The sequence below is a fragment of the Triticum dicoccoides genome, chromosome 6B (genome assembly GCF_002162155.2).
Source record: "Triticum dicoccoides isolate Atlit2015 ecotype Zavitan chromosome 6B, WEW_v2.0, whole genome shotgun sequence".
NCBI lineage: Eukaryota > Viridiplantae > Streptophyta > Magnoliopsida > Poales > Poaceae > Triticum > Triticum dicoccoides.
In genome coordinates, this window is record NC_041391.1 from 59,530,394 (window position 1) to 59,540,190 (window position 9,797).

The following is a 9,797-nucleotide window of genomic DNA, read 5'->3' on the forward strand; positions in this document are numbered from 1 at the left end:
GAGAAGACGATTGAACAATGACAGAAGAAAGGGTGAAGGGCTGAAGGAAAATGGAGGAGGGAGAGGAAGAGCATGCGACAAACGTTCCAAATTGAGAGGGAAAGGCGAAGAGTCGGTGGACGGTTGCCAGTTTGCCACGGTTCACGAAGAGTCGCCCTGGCCTACACGTCTGTTCGGAAATACTACTACTCCCCGTTGTCTCACTGGGACGATGATCAGGTGACATGCACGTTTGCATGTGACCGTGTGCCTTGCGGTCGAAATTTAAATTTAAACATTGCGAAAAAATCAGAAAAAAATCATGCATGTTCACAACACATATTAAGATAACCCCTAAAAATTCATATCAAAATTCGAAACATACATCGAGAAACAAAAAAGAGAAACTCATATGTGAATAGTCTACACGAACCATTCGCGAACTATTCATGACAGATTTCTCTTTTTTGTTTCTTGATGTATGTTTCGAATTTTGATCTGAATTTTTTAGGGGTTATCTTAATATGTGCTGTGAACATGCATGATTTTTTTTCAGATTTTTTTGCAATTTTTAAATTAGAATTTCGGCCGCTAGGCACACGGTGACATGCAAACGTGCATGTCACCTGATCTCTGTCCATCTCACTGATACGTTGGAATGGGACCACATGTCAACGAAACATGGTGTGTAATTTCTCGTGCAAAATGCACTGGCCGCGTTGGCCCGAGGTGTCGCATTAGATTTTTTTTGAAAGTTTGCGGCATTAGTTATCGACCTTTATTTTTTTAACATGCAATCTGAATGGATAGCTCCTGTGGTCATCACACAGTTTGGAGTGAAAACAAGGCTTTCAGAGCAGACAGTGCTACCTGTTGAAGCAGATCTCTTGTTGGGTCCCGATAGCTCCTCAGAGATGGATTCAGAGACAGATTACCAGTCCTATTCCCCCACTGAGGTGTATGCTCTAACTTGTCACGGTTATACTGCTCATATCATGCATATGGTGTCTTGCATTGCATAGTTTAGACATCATTTACACAATATTCAACACCATGTTCTTAGTTCAGACATCATATCGAATGCCCTCTGTTTAGCATATAAATCACATATGTGAATTAAATGATGTGATCCTGATTACTTAGATAACATGTAGGTGAATTATGACATGCGATCCTATTTAGTTATTCATCATATCTTTGAATTATGTTATGCTATGCTATCCGGTTTAGATAGACATCATATATGTGAAATTATGTGATGATATTCGTTTTAGTTAAACAATATACATGTCAACTATTTCATGCCCTCTTTTTTCCACACTATCTATTGCATCTGTCTCTCATACAATGTCTGTACATTCAACTATGTTTCCTGTTTATCAACCATTTGAATTGGAGCGGGTGATGCCAGTATCTAGCGGACTAAAAACAAGGTCTTCAAATAAAACAGTGCTACCTCTTGGTGGAGATAGCACCCTGGTTGTACATGCATAAGAACCAGCCCTACCACACATAACCCAAACTCTCGTAGATTGTACCCCTACTGCGATGGACAGAGAACCAGCTTCACCCAATCTAACCCCAACCCCAACCAATAGTAACCCAGTTCCTGTTGACACAGCACAATCTCCACCATAGAGCTCCCAAACAAGAGCAGTTAGTAAGGCAGCTCCAGTGCCAAAAGGGCTAGTACTATCACGGCAAACCCCAACTCCACCAGTTAGTACGCCTATTCCTATGGAGGAAGCACAACCAGCTAGTCGTAATTTAGCATCTGTCGCATTTGATGTTGTTAAATCGTATGTGCGTATCTTCCCATCTTGGAAATATTATACCAAAGATGAAGGAAAATGCCAGTTGCAGGTGTTTGTCCAGGAGTTACGTGTAAGTAATGTTATTCATGGCAATTACTTTGCTTCGTCCCATACATCCTACCTCCATGATGGTTATAATACATGAAATTTTCCCATTTTTCACTATAGAGAAGGACCGATTGGGAAACTCGGCATGAGGTAACCTGTGCTAATACCTCTGCTATCTTCAAGAATGCTTGGTGGCAGTATCGGAATTACCTAAAGAAAACATACTTCACCGGCAAAGAAACTCATCAAATTCCCTTTCATTCTCCTTAGAAACATTTACTGGACGATGACTAGGAATGCCTTGTTCAGTACTAGTCCCGAACCAAGAATGTGGTAAGGTCTATGAGCTCATTTTCTATTTTTAAGTATTATATTCTTGCGTCTTACTGTACTCTGTTCATGTAGAACAAGTGCCTAAACCTGAAGAACAACTGTTCTAATTTAAGATTCCATTGCTATCATAGTTCAAAAAAGCGCTAGGCGTTAATTGTGCATTTTGCCACCGCCTTGCGCTTTACTGACCAAAGAGCATGCTTATGCGCAGTTATGCATAGATTAAGCATAGTTATGCGCAATGCGTTTTGCCAATGCCTAGAGCCTAGGCGCGCTTAAGCGCTTGCTTAGGCGCGCCTTTTTTAACTATGATTGCTTTGCTCTTGTATCACTGTATTTACTCATACAAACTTATTTTTAAATTGAAGGATCCAAATGAAACTCCAATGGCACAGCAGGTATGTTCACGCATGTTTCTTTAACAGGTTTTCTCTTATCAATAGCTCTGTTGATTTCAATTTCAATTGTGTATATAGTTGACTTGTGTATGATGCACATTACTAGCATCACAACAGAGCCAATAGTGTTGTTGTACATGTAGACCCGTGGTACCCATCTGAAATCTTGTTGTGCCGTGTAGTTTCCCATGCTTTGTATTCTTTCACTGCTGCTTTGTCTTGAACTGATATGATTTGAACCGTGTCTCTATTTTTATTTGGCAAGACAATGCAGTGACCATATGACATAGATATATGTTTGTTTGATGCTTTTATTATGTACTAGTACTTGGCAATAGAAGACTTGGTAGTTTAATCCTGTCCACCTTACTAATGAACTGGTTCACCGAAATGAGTTTCATATACTAGTACATGCTAAACATGTTATGTGTATGCTTGTTTCTTCTATTAGAATGCTGACAAAATTTTGGGGAAGAGTGCCTAATTAAGAAATGGTAAAGGAAGTAATGCAAATAAGGTTCAGGATAGTGACACATCCTTGTTGGTCTCGAACAAAGCTGATAAAACAGTTAAGGAAGACTATCTTGAAGACAGCGAGACAACCCCACAATCCTATCTTGGTTTAGTGTTCGAGTTACTAGCCACTACCACTTGCACAAGCTATTCAAACTCACTGTCTGAATCAGTTCGATTTCTTGAGTCTCAACTACAAGCTGAAAGACATCGATCAGTTGTGCTGCGACAAGAAGCGGAAGGACTGCGGAAGTCCATGGAGCATTCAGATGCATACTTTCTGGTGCAACAGCAAGCGTTGGAGGATTTTAGCGCCAAATAAGACAAAGCTAATAAGCTTGCTAAGCTTATTGCCAGCATGGTGGATACCCAGGATAATGTTTCTTGAGATCTTATGAAGTTGTTTCAGTTATTCTCTTGTTTTGCTAGCGCGTTTATTTGCATTGGTGGCCAATTTTGACGGCCAGTGTATGTAATATGCTGCTTTGTTCCCTATATTTGCACTGGGGGCGAACTTTGATGCCCAGTGGATGTAATATGTGTAATAGCGGTAATAGGCTAGCATTTATTGCTTGCTTATTTATTTCCTTATTGTCTTGTTTAGTTTTTTGCTTGTAGTCACTGCAGTTCTTTTTCTATGTTTTTCTAGTGGCCACAATAGCCTATTTTTGGTAACTAGGCCAAAATAATCATGGCAACACACGGATTGTTGTAACCATGTGCCTCTTGCAGGCCGTATGATCCATGGGCCTTCTTTTGGCCGTAGGATCCATTGGCCTTCTATATGGGCTGAAGGATCCATTGGCCTTCTTTACGGGCCTTAGGATTCATGGGCCTTCTACGGGCCGTAGGGTCCATGGGCCTTCTACGGGCTGTAGGGTCCATGGGCCTTCTACGGGTCGTACGATCCATGGGCCTTCTACGGGCCGTACTATTCATGGGCCTCATACGGGCCGTAGGATCCATGGGCCTTCTACGGGGCGTATCATCATTCCGCCAATCATGGTCCGTACTATTCGTGGACCATAGCGGGCCGTTAATAGGCCGTATTTGATAACTCTATGAAAATAGCCCAACGGGTTTTTTTACATGAAAACGGCCCAACGTATTAACGGTCCGCAAACGGGCCGACTGTAACGACGGGCTGAATTTGGCCCATAAGCAGAAAATGACAGTAACGGGTCGTATGTAACCGAATGTTGCAAATGAGCCCAAGAATCAATGGGCCCTGTGAAGGCCGAAAGATAACTTGGGCTGGAAATGGCCCAATGGAATAATAGGCCATTAATGGGTATAAAGGATACATTGTTCATTACGGGCCAGTTTCACCACGGGCCGTTAATGGGCCAAGAGTTACAAAGGGCCTCATATGGGCCAAGAGTTACAAAGGGCCTCATATGGGCCGAAAGAAGTGATGGGCCACACATGGGCCAGAAGTTAAAACGGGCTGGAATCATATTGGACGGCCCAGATGACGCTACTGGGCCTAATTCGGATAGGGTGTAACGGGCCCTAGGTTAGCAGGCTGTAAATGGGCTATATGCGAACAGGCCGTTAACAGGCTTTCTGTGGGCCGGTCCGCCACCTTTTGACCAAGTCAAACGGGCCAACCTTTTCACACGAATGGGCCTCTGTTGGACCGTGCCACATGTCGTCATATCATAGGCGCCTTTTGTCCAATGAGCGGATGGCATCTGTCCCAACGGTGAGCCGACACGTGTTTCCTCCAGCCAATGATGATTTTACACGTGGAAAATCCCCATTGGTCGAGGCTGTTAATGGGTTATCGGATCAAAAACCCGAGCAATAGCTTAACGGCGTTCCGTTACGGTGGATGCCACGTGTCGGTCACCCTTGACGAAAGCACTTCTGTGACACGCGATTTATCGTCATGGAAGTGGACACTTCCGTGATGATAATTTTGGTAATGTCATGGAACACTTCTACAACAGCACATGTATGACTATCTTGATTCTGTCATAAAATCGTCATGGATGTACATGCATGACAAAAACGCGACATACTGTGATAAATCCGTATCATCATGGAAGTGTATTTCTTTGTAGTGCAGGGAGGCGGACCTGCCCTATCAGAGTGGTGGAACCGTCGGTGACTCCTGAGAAAGGCTTGGTTGGCTGAAGCTGATCGTATGGCACTTGAAGGTTGTAGAACATCTTGACAGACAGAACATTAAGCCTTGCGCCACCATCGATGAGCATCCTAGTGACTTGCACATTGCTGATGACTGGGGAGCAAAGCATCGGGAGGACGCCAGTGGTAGTTGCACACTTGAGTTGATCTGCTGAATTGAAGGTGATGGCGCACTTGGACCACCTGAGCGGGCGTGTGGCCTCGAGCTTGGGGAGGACTGCGTTCACCTCGTGAGAAAACTGCTTGAAGATGCGCTGAGAGGCTAGGGCCTGGGCTCCGCCCAAGATGCACACGATAGCACGTGGCTCCTGGAAGCCCCCAGCCCCCTCGTCTTGATGATGGTCGTCATTCCTCCTCGGTGGTGGCAGAGGAGGGAGGCCTGCATTGCCCTGCGGGCAGTCCTCGCGAGGATGATCCCTCCAGGCGCCCTCACGAGGCTGGTCCTGCCAGCGATCCCCGCGAGGTCGGTCACGCCACTCCTGGCGAGGGACACAGTCATTGTGCTCGGGGCATCGACCGAAGCGTCCTTCTCGAACTGCCCTGAGTTCTTGGCATTCGTTGGTTTTGTGGGTGTGGAGGTTGTGGTAGGCGCAGAATGGTCGGCTGCCCTTAGTTGACTCCGGCTGGTCCCTGCTATGCTTCGTGTCTGGTTCTGCTACAAGTACAGCCGCTCCTTTGCGCTTCACGTCCTTGGCCTTGGCCTTCTTTTATTCTGGGTCAGCAGCTGGAAGCTCGAGGAGGGAGAGGCGTCCTGCCTCAGCTCTTGCGCACTTGGTCGCCAGGTTGAACAGCTCCAAATACGTGCACAATTCCTTGTGGATGGCGAGCTCCTCCTCCATCTTAACGTCACGGACGCCATCAGAGAACGCTGAGATGATGGCCTCGTCCGTCACCCTGGGGATCTTGCGGCGAGCGTTGTTGAAGCATTGGATGTATTTCTGCAGGGTCTCCCCAGGTTGTTGCTTGATGCGGCGCAGGTCACCCACGGCCGGGGGCGGTCGCTAGTGCCCTAGAAGTTGGCGATGAAACGACTGCGCATCTTGTCCCAGGAAGAGGTCGTGCCGGGAGGCAGGTTAAGGAGCCAGGTGCAGGCATCGTCCTTGAGCGCCATGGGAAACCAATTTGCCATGACCTTCTCGTCTCTGTTGGCCGCCTCGATGCCCAGCTCGTAGAGCTGTAGGAACTCCACGGGGTCGGCCATACCGTCGTAGCAAGGAGGCAGGTCCGGCTTGAACTTGCCGAGCCACGTGATGCTATGCAACTCGGTGGTGAAGGCGTGGCTACCTGCTTTGGTCACCGGAGCCCTTTGCTGATGCGGAGCCTGCTCTTGGTCGTCCACGCATGCTTCCGCCAGGGGCAGCGCGGGGTCTTGACGCGCCGGTGCGTGGACGCGGTCTTGTCGTGCTGGTGCAGGAAGCACAAGAACGCCTTCTTGGGGCCGAGGAATTTCTTGGCAGCTTCTTTCTGGTCGCGCGGGTGCTGGATGCGGTGGGTCACGCCCAGGGGCCGCGTGCCTTGGAGCCAGGGTGTCGTCTTGGGGCGGAGGTGGCGGATGCGCTCCATGACCCGCGTCGCCCATGCCTGGCGGAGGGCGAGGCAGCGAGAGGGACTGCGCAGGAGAGCCCCCTGTGGCGTTAACGAGCTCAGTGATGCGGGCGAGCCATTCTCCATAGAGGTCGTCGACGGGGCGGTAGTGCAGGAGCTCATGTGCCAGAAGCAGCACGGCCCGCGCGTCCGTGGGGGCGCGACGAGCGAGAGACGACGAGCCAGCTGGGGTCAGCGACCGAGTGGCGGTGCGGCCTTCCCACTGCCTCAAGGGGTGCAGCAAAGATGCTTGCTACTCATTCCCAGCCGGGCCGGTGGCGGCGTTGGCGGCAGGCGACGGAGAATGACGAGGAGGCCCGCTGATGGGAGCCGTCTGGGCAACACGAGCGGCTAGAGCAGCCCGGCGCTCGGCGCGGGCTCGGCGAGCATGTGCAATGGATGCGACGAAACGACGGGACACAGATCAGTGGAAGGAAGATTTCGGTGCACCCTACCTGGCGGGCCAAATGTCGGATATCGGGTTCCGGAAAAACCCTTAAGGTTCGAACTCTGGGGTGCGCACGAAGTCTCCTCCTACCGATTCACGCCCTCGGCCTCGTCGCGATCCCTAAACTAGATCGATGAACTCATAGCACAAGAGACACAAAGTTTATACTGGTTCGGGCCACCGTTGTGGTGTAATACCCTACTCCAGTGTGTGGTGGTGGATTGCCTCTTGGGCTGATGATCAACAGTACAAGGGAAGAACAACCTCGCTAGTCCGGGGTCTCTGCTTGAGGTGGGATTCGATCTGATCAGCCGGGGTCTCTGTCCATCCATTCTTTTTCCGTCCTCCGTCCCCTTGCCTTGGTGGTCACTAGTCCTATTTATAGGGGCCCCAGTCCTCTTCCCAAATATTGAGCGGGGAGGGATCCAACAACAGCCATTTTGAAAGCGGACAACTAGTACTTGTTATCCTGACTAAAGGTGGTCTTCGTGTGCCAAAGGCTCTGGTGATGACGTCGTCTTGGGCTCCATGGTGACCTCCGTCCTACCACTCAGCTGGTCTTGGTCCCGTTGCACCAATATGGAAACCTTTGCCTGATACCTCGGTACCCCGCGCCTGCGCTTGCCCCCTTTGTAACAAAGAGGAAACGAGGACACTGCGTAGGCAGGAGCCCTCCTGGCGCCCACCTGGCCTTGATCGTCATGGCTTGCGTCATGGGCACCTCACGAGGTACCCCTTGCCTTGATCTCTCCGCCTCCTCGCGATCCTGCCTGGCGAGGGCACTCCTGAGGAGGCCTTGTGTCGTCCGCCTCGCAAGGCTTGGCCCCTCGCGAGGTTCTTGAGTGCCTTGGTTGATGAAGATGGGCCGCACTGGGCCACCGATTGAGCCACGCTGCGGGCCGCAGGCAGGCAAGTCTGGGGACCCTCGTTCCCAGAACACCGACAGCATCTAGTACTGTTACTGCACACATCGGCCGCTATCCAGCATGCATCTAGAGTATTAAGTTCATAAGAACAGAGTAACGCATTAGGCAAAATGACATGATGTAGAGGGATAAACTCAAGCAATATGATATAAACCCCATCTTTTTATCCTCGATGGCAACAATACAATACGTGCCTTGCTGCCCCTGTTGTCACTAGGAAAGGACACCGCAAGATTGAACCCAAAGCTAAGCACTTCTCCCATTGCAAGAAAGATCAATCTAGTAGGCCAAACCAAACTGATAATACAAAGAGACTTGCAAAGATAACAAATCAAACATAAACGAATTCAAAGGAGATTCAAATATTGTTCATAGATAATCTTAATTATAAACCCACAATTCATCAGATCTCGACAAACACACCACAAAAAGAATTACATCGAATAGATCTCCAAGAAGATGGAGGAGAACTTTGTATTGAGATCCAAAGAGAGAGAAGAAGCCATCTACTTAATTACTATGGACCCGAAGGTCTGAGGTAAACTACTCACACTTCATCGGAGAGGCTATGGTGTTGATGTAGAAGCCCTCCGTGATCGATTCACCCTCTGGTGGAGCGTCGAAAAAGGCCCCAAGATGGGATCTCATGGGTACAGAAGGTTGCGGTGGTGGAAATAGGGTTTCGTGGTGCTCCTGGATGTTTTTGGGGTATATGAGTATATATAGGCGAAAGAAGTAGGTCGGTGGAGTCACGAGGGGCCCACGAGGGTGGGGGCACGCCTACCCCCTGGACGCGCCCTCCTACCTCGTGGTCGTCTCGTTGCTTCCTTGGCGTCTACTCCAAGTCTTCTGGATTGCATTTGTTCCAAAAATGATTCTCCCGAATGTTTCATTCCGTTTGGACTCCGTTTGAAATTCCTTTTCTACGAAACAACTAAATATGCAAAAACAACAATTTGCACTGGGACTCCGGTTAATAGGTTTGTCCCAAAAATATTATAAAAATGCGTAGTAAAGCCCATTAAACATCCAAAATAGATAATATAATAGCATGGAACAATAAAAATTTATAGATACATTGGAGACTTATCACAGCCTCACACCGCAGCTGAACGAGTGAACCCTCGTACTCCTCTCCATGTGGGAATCCACTGCCGCGTCTTCACCGTCTCTGCGTCATCTCCTTCCTAGGCCTCGCCATCGTCCACCGCCTTGGTGCTATCGGCGCGGTGTGGTCAATGTGGTCAACGACCGACTTCCACCGGAAGTTACGTGGAGAGGCTGACAGTTGGTCCACGGCCGTAGCAAGGAAGTGCCTCCTTATTACGCGGAAAATAATGACTCCTCCCCTGATAGTAGGACAGGCCACCGTATTTCATGAAAAAACCATATTTCGTGAAAAAACCGTTTCCCCCCTGACTGCTGGGACCTACCAGCTACATCTTCGCACGCAAGGAAGTGCGTCCATATCTCTACTATCTAAAAGAAACGTAGTGTTCCGTTTCCCCCCTTACGTTCCGCGCTTTGTCCAACCTCTCGTATGATCCCCTCACCCCCGATTTTCTTTCCCCCGTCCCAGTCCTACCTCTCGTAGGACCCATTC